The sequence below is a fragment of the Sylvia atricapilla genome, chromosome Z (genome assembly GCF_009819655.1).
Source record: "Sylvia atricapilla isolate bSylAtr1 chromosome Z, bSylAtr1.pri, whole genome shotgun sequence".
Classification (NCBI taxonomy): domain Eukaryota; kingdom Metazoa; phylum Chordata; class Aves; order Passeriformes; family Sylviidae; genus Sylvia; species Sylvia atricapilla.
The window spans coordinates 70,830,626-70,844,403 of record NC_089174.1 but is presented as its reverse complement, the minus strand read 5'-3'; positions in this window follow the sequence as shown (position 1 = coordinate 70,844,403).

Sequence of the window (13,778 nt, the reverse complement as noted above, 5' to 3'; positions counted from 1 at the left end):
CTCTTGGGAAAAAGTCTCATCAATTTCATTTTCAGAATATAAAAGAGCAGATAATCACAAAGCAAAATTCATTAGTGAAGTTTAAAAAAGGAGCTAATTTAGGCAGCATTTACTTCTCCACTCCGCAACACAGTTCTTAGCTGGTTCAGAACTAGGGGCAAATGAAGAAAATATTTCCAGCAGGGAAAAGGAGTTTGCAGCATATCATTAAATTTGCCTATGGCATTCCAAACCAAAACCTTTTGCTTGATGTATACAGCTTAGTGAGGGCTTATCACAAGAATCCCTATGCATGCCTGCACAAAGAATTGCTAGGGACCTATACACATTACCATTTAAAAATGCATGTGAGGGGGTTGTGTAGTTTTCCATTTCCTATGTCATCTAACAGGAGCTGTGACCCTCGAGGTCAAATTATTGTAGGTAGATCCAATAATAGAGTTAACCCCCGCAGATCAGGCACCAAATACCTGCCCTCTTAGCATCTGGCTCCTTCTGTGAAATTCAAAACCCAGAGCTGGGTGCTAAGCCTCCCTTCATTGAGCACATGCACAGTTCTGAGACCTCTCAGAAGGGCCATCCAAGACAGCACATGTAAAGCAGGAGCCACTTGGAGCTGGAAATGTTAATTACAGGAGCGTGGCCTGAATTCTTGCACCCTCTCCAGGGCTGTGGCATCCGCCCATGTCAGAGCTCCAAATAGAGCCTGACCCTCCTCCCTCCTACCCGCAGGCAGCTCTCATCATGCTTCTGTTTTCTCTCTAAAACCCAGGCAGGATGCTCAAGCAGTGTTGGCACGCATGCACGTGTCATGCCCTGGAGCTGGTAGCAGGGTACCAGAGGGAGGCACAGGGGCGCGTGGGCTCCTCCATCACCGGGGGGAACATCTTCTGCATCCCAGCAAAGCTGCCTTGCTGCAGGTGTCTTGGATGATGTGAATCGGACTTCCATAGCTTTCCCTGGAAATCTCAACCTTTATGATGACTCTAGCAGCACGTCTTAGTACTTTGGGTGTGTACAATGAATATGGATGGAGTTTTAGCACTTGACAAGGACTCACTTCCTATGGCCACCCATCCCCCGATATTAACCAAGACTACTGCAATCTTTCATTTACTCTTGTGGGTATCAGATACACCATCCTTGCAAAGAGGTCTCTACCTGTGAAACCTCTACGCAGGTTTCACCTGCTTGAAACCTCTCTGAATTTTGTTGCATAAAAGAATAGCATTTATTGATGATTTGGGATAATTCATCCAAATACAATATGATCCTTTTCAATTCTCTCTTGCCAGTTGTACAGTTTTCCCTTTTGATCACAACAGTACCTGTGCACATAATAACTGTGCAATAATTGTCATTGTTTTTAAACAGGAATATATTTTATTACATATAACAGAGTTGGGTTACAGCTAATCTGTCATAAGATCTGAGTTAAAAAGACATGTTTCGTAGTGATATCTGATGTTAAAAATATATCCTCAAAGCATACCACTAAACATACCCCTTCTTATGAACAAATGTTTCAGTACTGAAATTATGAATTAATTAATTTTAATATATTATTTATTTATATTATATTAATATATTACCTCTGAATCTGAAATAAATAATAAAAGGACATGGTAATTTTTTGCAAAATGTGAACTACATGTCTATTAGAATTGATGTCCACAGACATTAGTGGTAAAATACTGCTCTGAATTGTAACTCTAACATGTATGTAGGGTGACATAATATTTCTGATTTTTATGTTTGCTTTGAGCACCTGCACCTATTTCACTATTGTGAAATCAGCTAAAGTTGATATAACGTAACAGATAATTTTATTTAGACTCAAAAGGAAAATACTGAGATTCAGATTTTATGGCAGAAAACAAGAACTCCCATTAGACCTGAATAATTCAAAATAAAAGTTGACTTTTAAAGTCTTCAGGCATGAAAGTGGGTTGTTGAGAGACCTTTTTCACATCTGAAAATACCGCTTAAAATTTTAAGTGTTGCTTCACTGGAAAAAAATCTGGAAAGTTAGTGATGATTTACACCCTACAGCATTGCTATAAATGAGTGGTTCAAGAAGTTCCACAGAAACCTCAAATGTATAATTCCAAAATAAGCTGCATTGAAATGGAATTTAGCAAAGTATGTTCCCTGACCATGTGGCAGGAGAGAGCACACACCTCTCAACTCCATGGCACTTGCAATTCAAGAGTCTTACTTCCCAGAGAGAGGTACTGCAACCCCTTGCTGTTAAAAAGGGGTGGGGGGGTGGGGGAAGTGAAACAAAAACTAGGGGCAGAATGTGAACAAAGATATCCTTGTTCAATTTGCAATAGCAAACCCAAAAGGAAAATGCTGGCAAAATCCTGAAAACTTGGGAGCACACTGAAAAGACACTGCTGGGGCATATAATAACCTTTCAGGCAGAGCAACCATTTAAAGAGTGCTCCCTGCCACCAACATGTGGCACTATGGCTGGGGTAGGCGATTATGTTTATGGGAGACAAAAGTTTTCTTTTTTCCATGAAATGGCATAAAAGTGAAAATGTGTCTTTCCAAAAGAAGCGTATGATAATGGAACAAACGAACCAGTTATAACCAGATACTTCAGCACCTCTTCCAGAATAGAAGAGCCACTTCTGACACTGTTCAGTCCTTACACCACTAAGAAAAATATCCAAGTCCTCTATGCTAGGCAGCTTCCTGCTAAAGTCCTATCAGTTTAATGCTGTTCACTACTCACTGCTAGACTTTCCTTATCTGAAGCCCCCTTTGACTGGAATGGAACGAAAGAAGGAAGCCAAGATGCACACAGGATGTCTCTATCTGAAAATGTAGAAGCAGGTAGATAACTTCTATCACATACCCAGGCACTGTGCCAAATTTTCAATGCATGTAAACAAGCATAGCTTCACTGAAGCTTGTGGAATCTTGCCAGTAGAAAACTAATTTGAGTCTATCATTCTCTTCACCACTGTACCAAACTGATATCCTAGGATGAAATCTGAATTCCTTAAGCCAAAAAATAAATTTGTAAAAAAGGAAAATCACAAAATGCAAAGCTGTTGAATTAATATGTGTCTGAAAGAAAATCAGATACCTGAAACTGTAAGCTCTCATTGTAACTGTGATGTAATCTATTTAATGAATATTGCATTTACCTCCAGAAGTTTTAGACAAGATAACAGGTGATGTTTCTGTGCACATTACTGTTACCAAAGTCACAATACTTCTTTCAGTTGAGTTGAAACTAAATGACTGATGCCTTAAAAGCAGGGTTGAATTTCTCAGGACAGTATGGCTAATTTGTTAAAATCACTCTTGTGCACTTAAGACTCACTTCCGATAAATGACGACAGATCTTGTGTTGAAGTACATTGACTCTGCATCTTATCTCCAGAAAATGGAGGCATTTGTGCTACTCAAATATTGTGTGTCAAATGATCTCATATACTGACAAGATTACTAAATAGCAAATAGATATATATATATTCGTAATAAATAAGGAAAACTTGTTGCATGAGTGTGAGCATACAAAGCTTATAAAGAAAAAAAGAATGAAAAACTTTTTATATATTAAGTTTATATATGAAATATGTTACTACCAGAATTTCAAATATTTGGAATTTAAGTCCAGCAGGTCATGAATCTCAGTAAGAAATTTCAATGTGGAGATTAATGGTATTTAATAATTCACTGTAAATATGAGTGGGGAAAAAATTATTTCTGCCTATATTACTGCTAAATTCTTTCAGCATTCATAAGAGCTTTCACTAAAAATAAATAAATAAATAAATAAATATTTTATGGTCCAGTCTGAATAGACTTTGAAGAGCTGCAGTGGTTAGCTGAAATATATTTTATGTCAGGTAAGATTTTGAGTTGTCTAGGGCCTAGAATGCTGAACACATCACCTAATCCATACTTTATTTTGTTGTCCCTACTACAAATGCAATAACTTTACTTAGAACAAATCAGTGTGGGAAAACACAAATCAACTTGTAATAAACTTAATTTTTTTTTTTTTCATCTACAAGAATACTGTCTGAGCAACATTCATGAGCATCCCTTTCATCTATTTGATATCTGGCTGTTGAAGGTGCAGAAATAGATGCCTGATGGTTTAGCTCATCAAGTCTCCCAACAACTTCCATTCTGGCACAGGGAAGTTTATATGAGCAAAGGCCTCATGTGTCTTTAGGTCTTGAGTCAGATTTCCAGTACACAGCAGAGTGGGCTGTGCAATTTTGAGAAATTTGTCGTGTTTTTCAGTCCTCTTACAGTACATTATTTTTATTGTTTTCATCATAACAAATTTAACACTTTGTGACAACTTGTGGAATTAATGATACTTTAATTTACACATCTCCAGTCTCCTCAGTACAAAATAATGACCACACACAGGCATAAAGAACAGGAATTTTCTGACTCTCCCTCCAAGTCAGTTTATACAGGTTCTTTTTTCTATTAAAATTTTTCACAGAAAAAAATATTTTCTACTGAATAAAGACTTATACTGCAGTTTCCTAGAGTAAGCCTAGAGTAATCTTCAAAAAGGAAAAGGTATTTCTTTCCTCACAAATCCTCTCACTCCATGCATACACAACAGTGTGCTCTGGAAAGGATGAAGAAAAAATAGAGAGGATATGATTACTTTACTAGAGAAAGCCTACTCTCCTCCTGCACCAACAAGATATTATAGGTCAAGTCAAGTAAGGTCAAGTGAGTTCTTGTCATATCCAAGATCCCTGTTTTATTCTGTCAGCTGTTCACTGTCATGCAGCATGATGGGTTGAGTGTCAATACTGAGATAGTGCAAAGTGACAGGACAGGCTGATTTAGACTCAGGTGGCTCATGTTCATTTGAAACACACAGTGAGCCCTACTGGGTGATTATGGACATCATGGGGAGTGTGAGATGAACAGTGTGTTAGTACACATAATTTATGTGTGGGCCTTTCTTTGCCTTTAAGAGCAGAGCCCCTGGGATGGGGAAGTCCCATGGGTTCCTCTGAGAACCATCAGGTTCCATCCTAACAGATGAGGAAACACTAAGGAAGTAAATGAGGAAGAGCTGGTGTAGTCAAACCTGCCACTTCTCCTCTCAGCAAGCACACCCAAGGTCAGGCAGCAAAACAGAAATATAGCTAGAATCCAAAGCCATGAGTTTGTGTTTGCCAGTTCAGTAGGGTGTCTTACTTCCCAGCTCATCAAGGCTACATTTCTGAGGGATGAAGTTCAGCATTTCCATTCAAAAAGCAGATGGTAGATGTAGATTGTAGTGGTGGTGTTATGCAAATGAATGATGCCATCAAACCTGCAGCTTTTTTTATACTTTACTTTAATTGGTAGATTTTTATTTTTAGCAATATCATTATTAGAGATTAGGCATATTTGTTTCTGCCGAACTTTCTCACTCCTTCTTTATAAATACACATTTCCTGTGGGCAGAATGTAAAGCAGAACAGTAGCTGAAATGGATCTGATGATCATTGGAACATCCTGAAATTTCTTTAAATCACCAGGTTTTGATTTTACAGGCATCTGTTTCAACAGTGCAGGAGTCAAAGGCGTCTCTTTGAGTGGCAGCTGCAGTTATTTAATCAAATATGGAGTCAGAAGTACCACAGCTAGATGCAATAGTTGTATCCCTGTCCAAAGTTTCAAATTATTATAGCATATGAGTACAGGATGTAGATACTTATGTATTCATAATGCATTTTTGTCCATTAGATTATGCAAAACCAGAATTTTATACACCTATTCTTTAATAAATGTGGTCACACTATACTATAAAATATTTGTAAACTAGATTATGTAGAAGCCAGGTTATGAAGAAACCAGGTAGAGCTATACATCAGATGAATTAATTGGAAAACTTTATTGACACCTGTGTATGCAACATTCCTCACTGTGAAAATGTTGTGAAGCAGGGTTTAAAAAACAGCATTATGAATCAACTTTTTTCAGTCACTTTTTTTGCAATGACTCTGGTCTGGAGCAATCCATAGCCTATTATGTACCCACTTCCCACAGTGAATGGCTTTTGCACCAACCTCTTCAAAGTCTATGTTGCCATTCATGGGAGCCATGACAGACCATGAGGTTGGGCTGATGCTTTGACAAATGCAGCAAAAAGCATCTGTTCTGTGGACCAAGGGGAAGGGAGAGGAAGCTAAAATAACAGGAAACAATATGAAAATTTACTCTTCTTTATAGATTCTGATACCATTAGAGCCAAAGGAGCTGAATACTGTCAGGTAAAACAGATAGGACTCCACAGTTGTGCTGTGTCTTTGGAGCCCTGCAAGTATTTCCACAAAGTAACTTCTCTCCAAAGAACTCAATTTCATTTTGAATTGCTGGTTTCTGAAAGAATTTCCAGTTTCCATTTCTATTCACTTCCTGAAATGTCCTACAATTCATTCTTTTCTGATATCAAGCCCATGAAATAACTGTGGAAATCCCTGTTTTCAGATCTGCTTTTATTGGTTAGGATTATAAACAACAGAACACTCAGGCACACACATAACTTCAAGCAAGTGAGTAATCCCAGCACTTTGGGCTACACCACTGAAGTGAGTGGGAGTCTTGCCATCGAATTTTATAGGAGCATTATCAGAGTGTAAGTGCTTTGCTGGTTCAAGGCCAATATTTTCTCAGACTTTAGAGGAAGCCAGATTGGGCCCAAACTCTATACAGCTTCTCCTAGAAAGACAAAAATAAAAACAAATGATACTAGGCAACAGGAATGCACATAGCATAGAGGAAAGGAGCGTTGAACACAAGACAAGCCGAGGAAGCATTACTCATTGTATAGGAGAGAGTGGTGGCAGTTTGTTTGGTTCACAATATCCTTTCCTCCCAGTTTTGCAGACAGAGAGTTTATCCATTTAGCAAACAAGCATCTGTCTGACTGAGATCCAGAGGGCCTGCCACAAAGCCAGGGATGTACCTTACTCCAGTAGAAGAATATGCTGCACTGGTTAGAGGACAGGCTGTGCAAAATACTGCATGTACTGATCATCTGTTTCACACACCTATGGCAGCAGTGAGCAGCCAGCTACAGGCAGAGCAGACAACTGGTTGCAGCCTCCAGCAGAACAAGAATGGCCCTTTTACTCCTTCAGACTGTACCTGCAGATCTGAGGAAGAGAGCCAGCCCTGTGGTGAGGCTCTCTCCTCACTGCCACCACCCTCACATCACACCCACAGCAACCCAAACCACCATCCAGAAACATCCACATCTGCCACAGGCAGGAACAGCCTTTCTAAAGCTGCAGCCAAGTCCTTAGCCAGTCATGCTCTAACACCTCTACAACATCATTTCAGGGAAGTCACCAATTCCTTATTACATTACTATTTGGCTTAATATAGCTCTGTTCAGACTGTGTTGGTCTGTGTCTATGACACTCCCTTCACATTAAGAAATTCTTCCCATATTAAGAATTGTGTAGACACCCATTTTGTCCAACATTTTTATCATTTATGTGCACTTGGAGATTGAGATATTATGTAGATGACCCACTGTATTTTTTAATGTGGCATCCACCACATGGACACATAACCACAGCTGGTGATCACATGGCTTCTCCAAACCAGCTGAATCCTGCAAGAACACAGTCTCCCAGGTAGAGTATTTGAATTTGGAATAAAGCAACTTCGGGGGGGTAGGGGGTTTGTTCTAGGAAGTGAGGGGCTTTTTCCCCTCTTGGGGCTGCATTAAACAATGCCTCCTTAAGCAAAACTAGCAGATAATGCCCTTTGGTTCTGATTCTGTTATTCTTTAAAGAATAATTCAGTGACATGTGCCGTTACTCCCATTGAAGTCAATGTGATTATTTTTGTGGGTAAGATTTATTCTTCTAAAGCCACAAAACCTAGGCTCTTGGTTTTCTGCTATATTTTCTTCAGTGGGAGAACATTTATTTACTTCTCTCATTCCATTCAACCACACAATTAGTCAACTCTTTCAGGCATGTGTATCTTTTTATGAAATAGAAACCAACTACCAAATGCTCTGTTGTTTCAAGCCAACTGAAATCTATGCTCTACAGAGCACATGAACAACCCAGCTCCATTAAAGGCACATACTTTGAATTGCTAACCAGCTCTGGTTAGACCAGAGTATTTTAAATGACAATGTCATATGCAACTTGTGAGTGAGTAAGAAGCTATGCCACTGCGATGTCTCTTGAAATAAGTGCTACAGTTTTCCCTAGGCACTTCATGACCTTGTGTGTTGATCTCAGTCCATTTTCCAGGACTGTAAATAAGAGCACTTGGAAAAGCTGTTCTGTTCACACATTTGTAGTTATGAGGGAGAACTCCTGAATGGAAGCATGGCATCCATCAGGCAAGCACAGCAGGTGGCACAGGACAGACTGCATTAGGCAGATCGTACAGCTGGGACTTCGATAGAATTTTATTATGGCAAGAACAGAATATATATGTATCAAAAAAAATTAAATAGAAAAAAGTCATTCTCTTGCACAGTAGTAAGCTGGCAAGCTTCCAGTGGGCAGTTTTGCTGCTGGCAACACAAAGAAGGGACTTGCTGGAGTCACCAAACTTCTGAGAATCTGCAATTACTTTTATCATGTAATATATGTTATCATATTATTATTATTATAAAAAAACCTATGTTTGGGTTCCTATATACTCCCAGGAGAAAACTTATTTGCTCAAAACAGTTAAGCTTCATTCATAGTATTGGAAATGTTATAAAAGTTACTATCTCTCCTTTTTCAATTTCCCAGATAATGATATTTTCTGCTTTCTATATTAGTCTCCATTTCTATTATTCTGTTCAGGTCTATCCAAACCAAATGATTAAGCAGTAAGTAAGACTATAAATACGCTTTTATATTGCCCATCCTAGAATGCATGGGAAAAATGTGGCCAGCAAAGCATCTGGGTGCTGATGTGAACTAGCTCTAACCCTAAAGTCAGAAAAGAAGCCTCAGGAAACTTGGGGAAACCACAGCCATTCTACCACTTTCACACAAGGAAAAGAAAACCCCAAGATGGAAAATGACATCTGCAGGATAACATATGTGCTAAACACGCTACCAAAATGAAGAAGTACTAAGTCCTCAACCTATTCTTACCAAAAACACTAATGCAATTATAGTGAGTACCTCACTATTTTAGAAGGAGAGCCTCCAGCTTCCTGTTCCCTGGAATCACCTTTAGTAATTTCAGGTACATAGAAAAGAGGAAAAAATAGAAGCAGAATAATTAAGTGAGAGACAGCCATGGTTATTGGCAGCTTCTGCTGCTACCTTCCTGTAATCTTCATAGATTACATCACATCACCTCTACATTGTTCTATGTTCAGATATAGATACATATCGGCACTTGCAAGGCCAGACACTGGCACAACCTGGCAGCTCCCACCCAATATTTGAGAGGACAAATGAAACACAAGAGATGGGCCCATTTTAATGGCCCCATTTCCAGCTGCGATAATCTATTACTAAATTTTCAAATACCTTCTATTTTAACCATGTTGGTGCTTGCACTGAATGCCAGATGCTTGAAAGAAACCACAAAGATGCCTCACAGTTGTCTTTCAAATTCCTCCTTAAAATTTACTTTGCTAGTGATGTTAACCAAGAGCTGACAACAGCAAAGTGCTGAGACTGTGGCTTAGCTTCCTCTTCACTCTTCAAGTGCAGCCAGATTTTTGCTCCTGTACTTTTACACTGCATCTCTTCAATGAGGAGGGCTTACTCTGATGGTCAGTAGAACTGAGAAATGAGGATAGCTCTTTCTTTCACAATATCTATTTCCATTCACACAATATTCAAGGCTTCAATTAAACAGATTGTTGCTTGTCAATGGCTTCTATGATTTCAGAATGCTCCCTGACTACAAGAGCCCTTGCAAAAGGGAGGAAATTTCTCATAAAGGAATAAGGCGAATAAGACTAAAAATTCATAGATTTTGACCTGCTAAACAGAGTACCAAAAAGTGAATGTACTCAACTGTCAGGTCTTCATATAACAAAAAGTTCATTTGATTTAATGCAAGATGATTATTCCTTCTTACTGAAAAAATGAAAAGAAATCAGAGGGTTTACCAGTAATTACTCATTCCCTGAAGCTGAAGAAGAGAACCTATGCCAGGAGGAGGAGGAGGAATTACAGAGGTAAGATAGAGAAAGACTAAAAAAAAAAAAGCAAAGGAAGTGGTGAAGAAAGAACTTTCAAAAGGATCCTTACACACTTCCATGTAAACATCTTCCTCTTTGTTAAAGTTCTTACTGGCTACAAATTGATCCCAACCCCGTAGTACAGCATGGAAAGATAACGAAAAATTATAAGAGAAAAATTGCAGTGAAGAGAATGCAGAATTTCAAGTAGGAGGCAGTCTAAAAAGAAACCTTTTTCCTCTGAATCTCTAGGCTGATAGGTTTAAAATTTTATCATCCCATGGCATTGCTAACACTTCAGAAATGTGGCATTTTACACCATACTTAGTAACAGGGCAGGAAGAAGGAGACTGCCAGTAACAACACTGAAAAAGGATGTGTCTCTTCTCAAAACATCTGGTGTTTGGAGTTTGTTTAGTACACCCAGCCAAAGCCACTTGTGGCACTGAGGTCTTGTCCATCAATGCCATTAGGTTTCTGATCTCTTTGGAGAAGAGAGACTGACAGTCATTTTTAATCCCTACCGAAGACATGTTTTCCTACGCAGCCTTTTGAGCTGTCAAACTCCGAGCCAGACCTTTCTATAGCAACAAAGCACAGTAGGAGTCATGCCTTCTGGAAGCTTGGAAGGGCAGGAAGAGATATATGCCAGTGTCTCTCTATTTATACCTTGAAAGCCTATGAGGAGACTGGCGGGGCATGAGGACCATGGCCAGCTAGGAATTCCTTGCAGAGCTAGTATTGCTAGCAACTCTGGACCTAGATTTCTCTGTCTAAGCTAACTGCTACTCTGTGGAAATCACAACTTGTGTGTTTTGCCAGTATTTTAAGACAGATAAATTAAGATATACGGGAAGCTAAGGAATCATGTCATTTGTTAATCAATACAGACCACATGGCATTTTCATTGGCTTAGTTAAGCAACGCAAAATAATCCAATAATTGTGCAGTTTAAAAATTCCACTGTTCCAGCCTGAAACTACCGGAAACACATGGAACAGGCTACCAAAACTGCCCACAGAAATGGACTAAAGGCTGACCAGCTGTGTGCAATAAAAGCATGCATTTTATACTAACAAAAATTTATTATACAAGGAAAAATATTTATTTGATCTAGATCTGCATAACATCTGATAAATATTTCTTAGTACGTCAAATTTTTCCCAAGTGAATCAATGTTAAGTGTTATTAATGTGCATAAATACCATTTAAAAATCAGATTTGTTTCTGGAAGCCAAGATGGAAAAAAAAATAAAACAAAAAAAAAACAAGAACAATCTTTTCTAAAGAGAACAATAACCTATTTAAAGCATGGCTCAAGATCCAATAAAATGAAAGTGTATTTAATGACAGGGCAAATCTGATAGCATTTTATTGAGATAAAGCAAAGTTCACTTCTATACCATCCAAAAATGTGAATATGTGTTAGGTAAGTCATTAGAAACACTGAAAAGTGGTTTTAACTTTACTTTTAGGGGATCTCTTAATTTTTCCCATGGAAAAATATATCCTTTCAGAATCTGAGATATTTTCAGCAGATTATTTAATTTATATTTCTCTTCTTTAATGCAGCCTGAAGCATTCAAACCTAATTTTGCCATGTCCCATTTCTGGGAGCTTGACTCAAAGAGTTCTGCAGCACCTCAGAACTGCTGTATCTCCCCACCTCAAAACAGCCTTGGAGAGGCTTCATCCCTTCATCTTATCTGCCCTCTAGAGAGAGGCAGAGCAGGGAAAAAAATTAAGTTAAAGCTGGGTTTATGCCTTTGTATTGACAAATTTCAGAGAACTTTGAATTAAACCCTCAACTGAAATATATTTCTGATTTATTACTAACTTACATTCTTCCTTTATGTGCTCAGTTTTTAGATGTTCTCTGGCCAAAACTGGGTCTCTCTGATCTGTTTATTCATGAAGTTCATTTAGCTTTCATTTTTCAAATCTAGTTGAGGGATGCAGAGTTTTTCCTAGGGGAAAAAAAACCCCACTCTCTGTAGAGGACCTAGAAAAGTTGCCAATGGATGAGTATGTTGCCCCCAGGAGCAGCCATTATCCTCATGAATGGTTCTTGAAGTCTGGTTCTACCCATCACGTTTCATGCTCTGCCTTTAACAAGTCCAGAACTACTTGCTGTAAATGCAAGAGTAATAGCACAGCAGTAGACAGATGGAGGCATGATCTACTCCTTATGAGAGGTCTCGTTCCAGTCCATAATTGTTAGCAGAAATAATAAATATGAAGCTATTTATTACACAATGTAGCATTTTGTCGACCTAGATCTTTTTCTTTCTTTTTTTTCCTGCTTCATCTTAATTAGTACCTGGCCTTTACCATCTGCTGAAGAGAGATGTGATAGCAAACACCAGATTATCTTCACAAGTATCTGATACAGCTAACTGCTTCATGTCAGAATTGCCTAAAATGCTTTTCTCTGAAGGAAATGAGAAATCACAGCTCTTTTTTTTTCAGTACATGTTCCAAGGAAATGGTTTCCAAACTGTTTTGGACCTTGCCTCACTGTTAACTCTCAGCATTACTTACACGCCATCAATCGCCATTACTGTCAAACATTCAGCCTAACTCCCAGGAGAGCGTGGCTCAGTGTGCCAGCTATACTCCATGCCCTCACCAGTTGGGACAACCTCCCACAAACCTGCTAAGAAACAGGTTTGTATACACAGGTCACAGCCAGAATCAAGCCTCCCCTCACCACTTAATAGGGAGAACTGAGGCACAAAAAAATTTCTGTCTACCTTTAAGCTCCAAATGAAGACAAGGAAAAAATGACAGCCCAGTGTTCAGATGAGTTCAATGATACTTTCTCTTCTCATGCTGCAGGATTAATAACAAAATGCTTTTGTTTCCGCAGAGCACAATACAAAACTCACAGAATCATCAAGGTTGGAAAAGCCCTCTAATATTATCAAATGAACCATTAACCTATCAGTGGCAGGTCCACCACTAAATTGTCCCCCATCTAGACATTTTTTGAACACTTCCAGGAATGGTGATTCCACTGTCCTGTTTCAATGTTGATCACCCTTTCAGTGAAGAAGTTTTTCCTAACATCCAATCTAAACCTCCCCTAGAACAGCTTGAGATAATTTTGTCTTGTTATCTGGAAGGAGATCTTGTTATTTTGTCCTTGTTATCTGGAAGGAGATACTCACTGCAGCCTCTTTTCAGGGAGTTGTCAAATGATAAGGTCTCCCCTGAGCCTCCTTTCCTCCAGGCTAAACACCCCCAGCTCCCTCAGCTGCTCCTCACCAGACCTGGTCTCCAAGCCCTTCCCCAGGTTTATTGCTGTTCTCTGGACTCTCTCCAGCCCCTCAGTGTCTGTCTTGCAGTGAGGACCCAGAACTGGATAGGGCTCAAGGTGTGGCCTCAGCAGTGCCCAGCACAGGGGGACAATCCCTGCCCTGGTCCCGCTGGCCACACCATTGCTGATCCAGGCCAGGTGCCACCGGCCTTCTTGGCCCCCTGGGCACATGGTGGTTTATACTAAGCCACTGTCAACCAGCACTCCCAGGTCCTTTTCCAACAGGCTGCTTCCCAACTGCTCTGCCCCAAGCCTTTAGCATTGCATAGAATTGTTGTGGTGCACAACAAGAAAAAGTTGAGA